Raw genomic sequence first — 12,663 nt, forward strand, 5'->3', positions numbered from 1 at the left:
GCATGAAATCACATAGAAAATGAATGTGGGTCATTTTGGACCCATGTTGTGTATTAGAAGGGGTGTGCATATGTTGTGCATCAAAGGGTTAATGCAGTTCCTTCCGTTTTATATAATCCTTCCAGCAAGGTTATATATAAGGGATATAACTTACACTTTATTGTCCCCAGGGGGAAATTCTTTTTCACAGCACTGCATTTGCTTGAAAGTAGACATGATAACACAGCAAGAGCAGACTTAACAATACTTCACCACAAGACACTTCACACTTCCTTTACACATAGAAAACACCAACAAAGCAAACAGTTATAGTCACCCTCAGCAGGGTCTGTTGTTCAGGAATGTTATTACTGCAGGAATTAGGCTCCTCCCAAAGCGAGCTCTCCTGCACCTCAGAGCCCTGTACCTGCGCCCTGAGGGCAGTGGGGCGAGATGTTCATTAAGTGGATGAGTGGAGTCCCATTCTACTGAATTTGCAATGCGTGTGATGGCTCTGTTATTGAGTTCAGTGAGATTGGGTGTGGGAAGACCTATTATTTTAGCAGCAGTGTTGGTTACTTTTGTGAGTTTGGTCCGGTTTTTGGTAGTGAGCATGGTGAAGAAACAGGTGGAAGAATACAGTAAAATGGTAAAATAGTATAGTTCCTTTTATACCAATGAAGTGTTCCAGTCTCTGTAATAGATCTGAGTGCTGCATTTGATATCACTGGCAATCACATCCTAACAAGACAGAGTGAAGTCCTCTGTCTGATGCCATAAGGAGGTCGTTAATAACCTTCATAAGTGCTGTCTCTGTGCTATGGTGCGCTCTAAAGCCAGACTAAAAGTCCTCAAATAGACTATTGGTATTTAGAAAATTAGACAGCTGATTGGTTACTGCTTTCTCAAGGATCTTGGAGAGAAAGTGATGGTTGGATATAGGTCTGTCATGGTGTGAACAGCCATTCTATGGTCCACCCTCCCATGTGTTGTCTCTCAGCTTGCCTACCAGTCCACCTGCCTGCCAGTGACTCGTCTCTTTGTCTTCCTTTTTTTAAATTTAATAAATTCTTTACTTTTTACCACAACCACTCGCTCAATCCTACTTTATCCATCCAAGGGATTGTGGTAGGATGCCATGAACAAACAATTCAGCAAGTCATGGAAGCCATTCACAGCCTGACCTCCAGCGTCACTCAACTCAGCAGCCGTTTGGATCAGCTGGTACCTCAGCTCCCCACCGCCAACTCCACCCCCAGCGTTCCTACTCCAGCGTCTCCAGTGGTCATTCTCCCTACTACAACTCACGGCATCTCCCGCGAATCTTACATCCCCATTCCTGCCAGATACAGATACAGACCATACAGTTTTTACAGCTTGGCAAAATCATTCACTGTGAGAGAGGTATCAGCTCTGCAGCTTGGGCTGAGAGAAGGGAAGTGTCAGAGCAAAGTGTCATGATCAGTAACCACAGAGAAACCCACACGGTAAGTGCCAGAGCCATCTCTCTAAGCTGAGCCATCAACAAAGAGAACAAGGTCAGGGTTAGTGAGAAAGGTAGGTGCCAAGGAACGACATCATTTGTTTCTTGGTTATTGGTTTGGCCATGCTTTTAATGTGTTTTGGGGACAAAGTTTTACCTTTAGCTGAGATTTTATGACCCAGAAAGATGACGTTTTGCTGTGATGTTGTAGCATAGGTCCGTTTCACACTGTTCTTTGGTAGGTCAGACCAAAATAAAATGTTGTCCATGTACTGGATAAGAGAAGAACCAGGTTGTAATGTTAGTGAGGCCATCTCTTAAAACAGAGTTGTAAATGGTTGGTGATTCGCAAAATCCCTGCAGTAGCCTAGTCCAGGTGTACCCTCTTCCTTCAAAAGTCAAAGCAAACCAGTACTGGGAGTCTGGATGAACTGGAATGCTGAAAAATGCATAAGCAAGGTCAACAACAGAGAATCCTCAGGGGATACATTCTGTAAAATGGTGTATGGGTTAGGCACAGTGGGTGCTCTTGGAGAAACAGCAACATTAACAGCCTGTAGATCTTGCACAAATCTCCACTCAGTCAGGATCTCTGATTTTCTTTACGGGGAAGGTGGGAGTTCTTACTGGTGAAGTGCCACATGGAACTTTGATCGTTTTGTAACAGAGACTGAAAATCCGGCCTAATACCTTCTACTGCTTCCTGCTTGAATAGATATTGTGATCTGAAATCAGATTTGGGGATTATGACAACAGGATCATATTTTCCCTGAGCCCACAAAGTTGATGGTCCCGTTTTTAGTAGTGGGTGTTCTTTCTCTTCAGCAGTGGAGAGAGAGGTTAGTGAGTTGTTAAAGACTACTTCAACATGCCTAGATGCATCAAGTGTAAGATGGAATTTTTGCATATGCATCAATGACTGGGTTGTGCTGCACTTGTGGATCAGAGGTTGGCTGCCAATCAGTCTCTGGAGTGTGAAGACAAGCTTTAACCCAGACACCAAAATTCTGCCACAACATGTGTCTATGCTTAGACAGAGATATGTGTGGGTGTGAGTCACAAACATCTAACGACTGCATTTGCTCCTGGGTCAGAGTTGCTGTCAAAGCACAGGAGTGAGTACTCCAAAACAGGACATTTGTTGTAATCACGTCCTCTCTAGATGCATCTCTCTGTCACAGAAATATGTGTAGTACAGAGCAGTGAATCATGCTGCATGAAGTCAGTGTCAGTTTGAGTTACTCTGTTTTGCCATTTCCAATAGCTGTGATGTACTGGGTGAACTATGAGTCTGGGTCAGAGAGAGTAGCCACTGACAGGAGTACAACAGTGATTGATATCCTGATCAAGAAAACATATGTGGTTCTACTTTCTGAACCCGAACACCCTCTGGTGTGGAGATTAAGTTCAACCCTAGATAACACATCAAGTCTAGCAGATTTACACGACATCTGTCTGACAGTAAAAATTAATGTTTGAAATTGCTGCTGTCATATGTGCACATGATTGGAACAGTGAAATGTTTTTACTGTTGTTCCAGACGCCCCTGAGTACACTGCAATGCATTTTACACAGGAGTACACCGAGTATGTAAAATGGCGGGGTCATCCTTATGTTCCCACAGCCCTGTTCCTACATTTCTAAGTAAGCCCACATTTCTAAGTAATCTAACTATATAATAGAGAAAAGTATGTCTGTGTGTGTGTGTGTTAAGGTTAGGGTTAACCCAATGAGGAGAAAAGAGGCTTCAGACAGGCAGACACACATGTGTCAAATTCCCCCCTTTTCAACACAGAATATGTTGCACCAGAGTCTACCAGACATGTTAACGCATGACCTTGGATCATTATGATAATTGTGGGAAGGTTTTTATAAGCCTCAGTGTCATATTACACATAAGTGGGAGAGGGAACAACAGGCTTTTCTAATTCAGATATCCCGTGTAAAATGCATTGCAGAAGCATGTCTTCATTACAGAGCAGTGTAAGCGTGTCTTCATTGCCAGCAGACCTGTCAATTGTGTCAATGCTATGTATCTGTGTTGCATGTATCTCACCACCACCAGTGATGCAGTCAGCCACCAGAGCCTCTCTGGGAGCCCCATTCGATTAGTCAGAGGTGGAGACAGGAAGTTGTTGGTTTGCTGGTGAGGGTTTCTTGTGTGGACAGTCTTTGGCCCAGTGATCCCGGTCTCCACAGCAAATGCATCTGCCTTCCTGTTGCCACTGGCGCTGTTGAGCCGTTAGGACGGGTGTACGGTGCCCATGTTGGGGGCACCCTCTGATCTGTCTTTGTCCTTTTGTGCTGTTGTGGGGCATCCTGTTCAACACAAGCTGTGGCCTGAAGCAGGGCTAGATTGGCAGCATGAAGCTGTTTATTTTGTTTCTCAGTTTTTGTGGCTTTTTATTCAGCCAGCTTCTCATGCACATGTTTGGCATGTCTTACAACCTTGGTAAGTGGAGCTTCTTTGACCAGAATTGATGCATCTCTCGCGCAATGGCAGACAACAGTCCAGCCATGGAGCTGGTTCAGGGAAGCGTGCAATGTGGTGAGGTTGGGGCAACCCATTGAGGTCCTGGTTAAGCTTTACTGCAGACAAGGCGGCAATTAGCCCAGGGGCGGCTGTGGCTCAGTGGTAGAGTGGGTCGTCCCTCAATCAGAAGGTTGGGGGTTCGATCCCCAGCTCCTATGGGTCAACATGTCGAAGTGTCCTTGAGCAAGACACTGAACCCCAACTTGCTCCTGAAGCATGGCTTCAGAGTGTGAATGAGTATGAAAGAATAGTCTCCTCCAAATTACATTTCTCCTGTATGATTGATGTGTGAATGGGTGAATGAGGATGTCATGTAAAGCGCTTTGAGTAGTTGAAATAACTAGAAAGGCGCTATACAAATACAGACCATTTACCATTTAAATGGAGAGGAAGGAGGGACTGGCGACACTTGTGTTTTTTCGATGAGATTTGTTGTCTTCAGGTTCGGCCAAACACCCTCTGTCCAATGTCCAAGACGATCATTCATGGGATCCCATCCTCGTTGCCAAGTTTGTTGTGGAAAAACGTATTTTTCAGGGTGTGTGTTAGGACCCAAATGCAGCACAATCGCAGAGAAAAATGCAGAAAAAAAAATTGTAATGTCCTTTAATCTTACTCTCAGCAGGTGAAGCGATGCACAGATAATAATTAGCAGAGTTCGTGGTTGATGCGGAAGCAGATTCGGCAACAGGCGGGCAGGCAGCGGGGCGGATAAACCCAGAGGCAGAAGGATTGTCGTGGACAGGCGAAGGATCAGTAAAACAGGACAGAAGCCAGAGATACTCACACTGGAGAAGTGTTTCACTCGGCAGGAGGCTCTGTTGATGCCAGGTGGACAGGCGATTTCCCTCGAAGAAGCCGGAGCGGCCACACGTCACACAGCCGCAAGCAGACGAGAACCAGGAAACACACAGGCAAAAGTCGTGGTCAGGGACAGACGGCTGTAGTGATTACAGGGGCAGAGACGAGGAGAGATAGTCAGGGGCAAACCGAGTCGAAACCAGGAGGTCAGTCCAAAAATGAGTGCTGGAGAGTTAGGCATACCGCGAAGACAATCTGGCAATGAGTGAGTGGACTGCTTAAATACTGGCAAGGTGATGAGCGAAGATGAGAGACAGCTGGGAGCAACAGGTGGAAATGAGGAGAGCAGCAGAACAGATTTTGAATAAGCAGAGACACCAAACTGTCTCTTTATTCTTGTACAAGAAGAGCAGACAGTTCACACAGAGACAGTAGTCTCTGCTGAAGTATGAGCCCCAGAGAGTCTTACACACAGGATATTTATAGAACACAATGTGTGATGTTAATCATCAGGACATGCACCAAAACATTTTATCTTGTGAGAACAGTCAGGAGGAACCTGTAGTTATGTACAGTTGATACAGACACAATTATCATACGCAGAAAGGCACTATCAGCATACATAGCAAGGCACAGTCAGCACGCACAGCAATTTTCTATTACAGACCTGTTAAAATCACAAGTCTTTTCCCCACCTATTCACCTACCTGTCACTGAGAAGGCCACACCTCCCAAGACTATATAGGCCAGCCCTTCAGGGCTCCAACTCCCTCTTTTCCCCCCACACCAGAACAAAGGAATGGCTATTCCTGAGTTCATTGCGAGTACTTTAGTTTAACTGACCTAAAGACGGATGCATTAATGATGTAAGTTTAACTAGAGACTTCATTTGTATTATAACTGTCTTTGTTTAATATTGCAAGAGTTGTGATATTTTCTTATTCATTTGTAGACAAAATCATCCAGTCAACCAGTTGTTTTGAGAAAGTGGAAATTAAATACTTGGAACATCATGAAGGGTCCTGTGTTTAAATGTGCACCCACATCAGATGTTCAGTGAGCCTGCGCACAAAAGCCACGGTTTTTTCATGGTCCTTCAAGCTGGAGGAACATCTATGCTGGAAAATGGATCCACATGCTGTTCCACCTGGAGAGCAGGCTGAGGAAGGAGGAAAGCCCCAGAGGGAAAGGTTCCCTCCAAGATACCTTCAAGATTACCAAACCGAGCTTTATGGCAATTACCCTAAACAGTTAAGAGACTGTGCACAACCTGTTCCAGAGACATGAGACTGATTTATTAAGACAGGAAGTAGCACAGTTAAAGAATATGGTTAAAGATTTAACTGGTAGAGTTGAACAGTATGAACAAAGCTACTCAGAAGGAGATTCAGAGGGGGAATGTGGATCTCAGGAACCTCACCAAGCACAATACGAATGTGAACAGCTACCACTGACTGACACAGAAATTCAGGGCGGGAAGGCCCAATCAGAACCAAACCTATTGGGACCTGTTCCTGCTCTGAACACAGGAAAAATTTCCCAATCAGTCCAAACATTGTGTCCTCAAGCCTGTAAGTCCTCTACTTTTGCAGAATATGAACAGAAAAGACCTGCTTCTGCTCCTTACATGAGATATAGTCTAGCCTCAACACCAGGAACCCTCAAGTTTATTACCTTCAACCTTAGCAGCCCACGTGCTACCGCCCCCAGCACTTGTCTCTAGAACACCTTCAAGTTCTGACTTCCCAGTGTCGGTGCCCCTGTCCAATATACCATCAAGCTCTAGGTTGTCGTCCAACACCCCTTCTACCCACATGCCTGCTATTCAGCCTCCTTTACCTATTCCAAACCTGCAAATTCCTCACCATGTGCATCCAGCCTCTTCTTCCCATGTGTCCCCTCACCAATTGTACCACCCACCTATTCCTGCACCCCACGTTTCATTGACCAGTTCACAACCATCTGCTTATCATCCAAGTAATATAGCACCATACCAGTACCAACACGTGCCTCAGCAGTCTGTACAGCAGCTTCGGCCTCAGTACTCTGTTCCTCAGCCAACTCCAGTTTCATATGGTCCACAGCTAACTGGAATCCCACCTAATCCAAGCTTCTCCTTACCTTTGGCTCCTGTACAGCAAACAATGAGCTTGAGGTATCCATCACGAGTGGAGGGACCCTCATTCCCTTATTTCATCCATGACGACCCTCATGAGTTTGTAATGCTGAAAATGGCCTTCACAAACCTTTTACCAGCAGAGGAACCTGAATTGTACAAGTTTCATATCCTATTGGATCATATACGGCTCCCCTCTGCTCGTCATATTGCAATTTCCTATGCTCATGACCCTCAGCCTTTCAGTAAGGCACTAGCAGCCTTAGAACGACACTATGGTCAACCACATCAGCTGGCCCTTAAAGAGATACAGACCATGTTAAATCTCCCTAGACTAGCTCGTGGAGATGCTGAAGGATTTCAAAACTTTGCAGTGTGAGTGAGGTCATTAGTGGGTATGTTACAGTCCCTCAAATCAGGAGAAGGTGCTGCAGAACTTGCCTGTGCTTCACATGTTCAATGTTTATTGAGTAAACTCCCTGTAGAACTTGTTTCTAATTTTGCCAGACAAGCCTGTTCAACGTCTCCTAATGCTCACTATAACCTAGTGGATTTTTCCGCTTGGCTTGAAGGAGAGGCCGAATGTCAAGCTGTTGTAGCACAAGCTAACAATCTTCAAATCAGTGCTCCCCAACTTCAAAGGAGAGACGTAAGACAAAAATTGAAGTTTCCACCAGCTACTATTCTCCATGGAGCTGATCGGAAGTCACCACATGAGCACACTGCAGCAGGACATCAGCCACATCCCCAAAAGTACCCATGTGCATACTGCCAGTCAACCTCACACTACTTGACAAACTGTGAAAGTTTAAAGGATTTAAGCACCGATAAAGTGGCAAAATGGCTGAAGGAACAAAACAGATGTTGGAGATGCGGTAGGACTCAGAGTGGCAGACTGCACACTGAAAAAGCCTTGCCCTAAATGTAATGGCCAGCACCTAGGCATATTACATGATGTAAATAGAACTAGAACAGCATCTAGAGTGTTGTACATGAACCCGCAAAGTATGTCACCCAAAGTACTACTTAAAGTAGTTAAAGTCAGACTTTGTAACAAAAATAAAATATTTGATACCTATGCTATTTTAGATGATGGATCTGAGCGAACAATGTTGCTACCAGGTGCTGCTGAGTACCTTGATTTGGATGGACAGCCAGAAAAACTTGAACTGCGCACGGTGAGACGGCAGACAGAAATTCTAGAGGGAAGAACAGTTAACTTCAAAATATCTGCTGCCACATCCCCTGAAAGAAAATTTTCAGTAGACGGTGCCTTCACCTCTGACAATATCATGTTTGTTGAGCAGAGTTACCCTACTGATAAACTCAAGAAACGTTACCAACATTTACATGGTCTCCCACTGACTTCATTTTCTAAGGTACAGCCACACATCCTTATTGGATCAGACAATCCTTTCATCATCACACCTATAGAGCGAGTCCATTATGGGCCAAGAGGAACGCCGGCAGCAGTGAGGACAAGGCTTGGATGGGCTCTACAAGGACCTACTTCTCTCGGTGAGTCATGTGATTCTACCCAGTGCCTATGCATATATTGCCCATGCTGCGCAATATATGCTGTTCAAAAGCATGTGCAGGATCAGAGTAAAGGTAATGAAGATGTGGTTGAAACAGTCCTGGAGTCATTTTATGTGGACAATTGCCTAAAATCACTCCCCTGTCCTGATGTAGCTCAAAGGCTCCTCCTGAAAATAAGAGCTCTATTATCATCTGGTGGATTTGATATTAGGCAATGGGCAAGTAACTTCCCATCAGTCGTTGATAATCTACCATCAGCTGCCAGATCAGACAGTGCTGAACTTTGGTTGATTCAGAACCGGACAGATCCAGTAGAGGGAGCCCTGGGGCTAAGCTGGCATTGTGTCTCTGATACCTTAAGCTACAGACATAGACCTGTCTCCTACCAAACTCTAACCATGAGAAATGTCTACAAGGTTCTGGCTTCACAATGTGACCCCTTAGGATATCTCATCCCATTCACGACTAGAGCCAAGGTCCTGCTCCAGCAACTTTGGGTGAACACCAAGCAGTGGGATCAACCTATACCTAATGGTGACCTGCAGCATGCATGGAATGAGTGGGAGAGTGAACTTCCAAACCTGGTTCATGTTTCCATTCCAAGGTGGTATGATGGCAACAACACTCACGTTCCTTGCAACAGACCAGACAGAGAATTACACATTTTCTGTGATGCTTCAGAAAGAGCATACGGTTCAGTGGCATACATGAAAACAAAAAATCAAATGGGGGAGACAAACATCTCATTTGGAATGGCCAGATCACGTGTAGCTCCTCTGAAACAACTGACTATACCTCGCTTGGAGTTATCAGCAGCCCTGACTGGAGCACAGCTAAGCAAACTGATCAAATCTGAACTAACAGTCCCCATTGACAGAACCTTTCTGTGGTCTGATTCCACTGTGGTGTTAACATGGCTCCAATCTGAGTCCTGCAGGTATAACCCCTTTGTAGCCAACAGACTGGTGGAGATACTGGAACTAACCTCAGCCAGCGATTGGAGGTATGTGGACTCAAAGCAAAATCCTGCAGATGATATCACCAGAGGTAAGCCCCTTAAAGATCTTACTACTTCACATCGATGGCATAATGGCCCTGCATTCCTTCACCTTCCTACCTGTCAATGGCCTGTCTGTCCGGCACCTGTAACGGAGATAACCACAGAAGTGAGAAAACGTATGTTTTGTAGCCTCATACAACCCACTACACCATTTGATCTACCTGATCCAACCCAATATGACACCTGGACAGCCCTGATAGATGCCATGTATCAAAGCATGAAAACCTCAACCTGTCACTCAAAATTTGACCCCACTGATGCATCCAGAACCGCTGCCGAAACTGCACTAATCTCTCATGCTCAATATGAGAGTTTTCCAGATGAATTTCAGGCACTGAAAGCCGGTAAAGATATTTCCCCACACAGCCGTCTGTCTCCCCTCTCTCCTGAGTTTGATGGGATACTGAAAGTCATAAGAGTGGGTGGCAGACTTAGACAGACGAAAGATCTTGAAAATGATACAATCCACCCCATAATGCTTGACCCTAAACATCCTCTAACGCAGCTCCTGATTAAGGATTATGATCAATGTCTCTTTCACCCAGGTCCCGATAAGAGTATTTGCTGAAATCTGCCGTGCCTACTGGATCCTCAGAGGTAGACAAGCTATCAAGAAACATCAGTGGTCATGTACAGAGTGCAGAAAATGGTGTGCAAAACCTGTCTACCCAAAAATGGCAGACCTACCTGCATCCAGACTAAGACTTTTCCCCACCTATTTACCTACCTGTCACTGAGAAGGCCACACCTCCCAAGACTATATAGGCCAGCCCTTCAGGCCTCCGACTCCCTCTTTTCCCTCCACATCAGGACAAAGGAATGGATATTCCTGAGTTCATTGAGAGTACCTTAGTTTAACTGACCTAAAGACGGATGCATCAGTGGTGGGCCGTCAGGGCCAGCAAGGCCTTCTCTGCTGGCCTAAACTCAGAATCACTGATTTACGTTTTAATATTTTCCCATTAATCATTTTAGATTATTCCTAATAGTCTATGCTCTTCACTTCATAGCGCGTCTCTGGGCTGGGGTGCTTCCAGCAGTGTATGTCTATATTAGAGCTTTTATCCAATCACATTTCAGCCATCATGTGTTGCCAGGGTCAAAGTGCGGGCACCCGTAGCTTAAAATACATTGCAATGAAACTGTTGTTTTAACCAATCAGATTTTGAGTTGGTGTCCCAAGGGCCTTCTAGCAGGCGTACAGTGACGTTAGTATTTTCACGTCCTCTGATTGGATGGTCAGAGAGCATACACTCTAAAAAATAATAAGTTGACTTTACTCAAAAAAAATATGCAAACTCGTTGCCACAAAAAAAAAAGTAAAGGTTATTGACTATGATGAGTAAATTGAAATCAATTATTTTGAGTGTGCAGTACTTAACGTATATAATTTTTTTAAGTTTGTGCAACTTAGGTTAATTGTGTTGTGTTTTTTAGTTTTGTCTGCACTGATTGACACAAATTTAAAACTACTTAATTCAATCAATAACCACAACTTAAACCTTTGTTCTACTCACTCATTTCAATTTAGGTTCACCTAGTTAAACAAACTAGTTTCCCCTGAAGTGAGAGAAACAACACTTAATAATTCTACATAATATCTATAAACACATTATGTATAATTATCCCTAAAAAACAATACACTGAAAACACTCATTGGGTAACTTCAATAGCATAATGACATTTATTTTCAATTGCCAAATAAGTAATTCAACCAAAATTGAACATTCTACGGCTCTGGGCTGAACAATAAACATGTCTGTCTCCTTTGTCTTACTTTTAAAAAAATTCACAAATCACAAAACGATCTGACTTTTCTCTCGTAACAAGTAAAGATTCACAAAGTATTAAACTTTTCTCTCATAGCAGTAGAGAATAATATTTCACAAACATTTCTTTTTTCACAACAACAGAGAGTCATATTTCACAACGTATTTCACTTTTCTCTCACAAGAGCAGTTTCACGACAATATCTTAGTTACTTTAACCAAGTGCTATCTGATAGCTAATGCTCCCTCACCAATCTAAGCCAGTAGACTGTTTTTCAGACTGAGCAGTTTTGGTGGGAGGGTCTGGTTTCCTAATCTTTGAATGAATCTGAGTGTGTTTGTCATGCATTTTGGGTAATCCAAGTGCAAAGCATATGTAAGCCCAAATAAGAGGCAAACTGCCTGAGGAAAGTCTTTAATATTGTCGATGATAATACCTCCCTCAAGTATGATGGCAGTGGAAATGGGCTGAAGGTGTATTGAGCTTGGACCCTCCTGATGACTGTCGCACGCCAACCGTGACAGATGCTAGGTCCTCATCTCTTGCCAAATCCTGCAACAAAACACAGAGCATATATCAGCACATTATCGCTGTATCCCAGTGGATTTACTCTTCTACATACATTACACATTCACACTGCACTATAACATTGTAGCCAAAGAAGTGTGTGGCACAAATAAAGGACATTTTTGACCAATGACATTTTCACTCTTGATTCCTGCTCCTGCAGTTTTAAATGAATTGGTGACTGTAGGGTAAAAGTGGAAAATTTTAATTACTGTTTACATACCTATCAGACAAGTGGAGGAATTTGAGCACAAAACATATGTCACTGTATTGAAAAGTACAGAGTTTAGTGATGCCGAAATAGTTACATTGCTCAACTCTGAGTACGGGATATTATTTGTCAATAAATTAACTTTTTTGTGTGCAAGTACTTACAAAACACGTCTTGTAGAATTCACTGGCGTCATCGCCCACTAAAATGGGAAGGCCTTTCAGGACAAAGGAACGCAGTGTTGTCACATCTGATGTCTAATAATAGAGACACAAAAAAGATCAGCTGGGAGACAATCAGGTTGGTCTCTATAAAGGGATTTTGAAGTAGTGTCATAAATCTAGATGACATTGACAATATCTTAATGAAATTAAATGACTTACCACCAAGTTAGTTTGCTGCAGTAACTCTGTCAGTTTCTGTCCAACAGTTCCCTTTTTGGACTGGAAGAGTTTGATAAACCGTGGCGTGTGTTGGTCAAGAGCCTCAAAGAAGTCTCCCTCAAGATTCTTACTGGCAATTCTATTAAACTCAGCAGCTATCTGAAAAATAAAAGGGGGATTGTTTGCTTACAACATAGAAATTTGAGGTACACTTTTAGCTT

This window comes from Pempheris klunzingeri, chromosome 3, assembly GCF_042242105.1.
Source record: "Pempheris klunzingeri isolate RE-2024b chromosome 3, fPemKlu1.hap1, whole genome shotgun sequence".
Taxonomy (NCBI): domain Eukaryota; kingdom Metazoa; phylum Chordata; class Actinopteri; order Acropomatiformes; family Pempheridae; genus Pempheris; species Pempheris klunzingeri.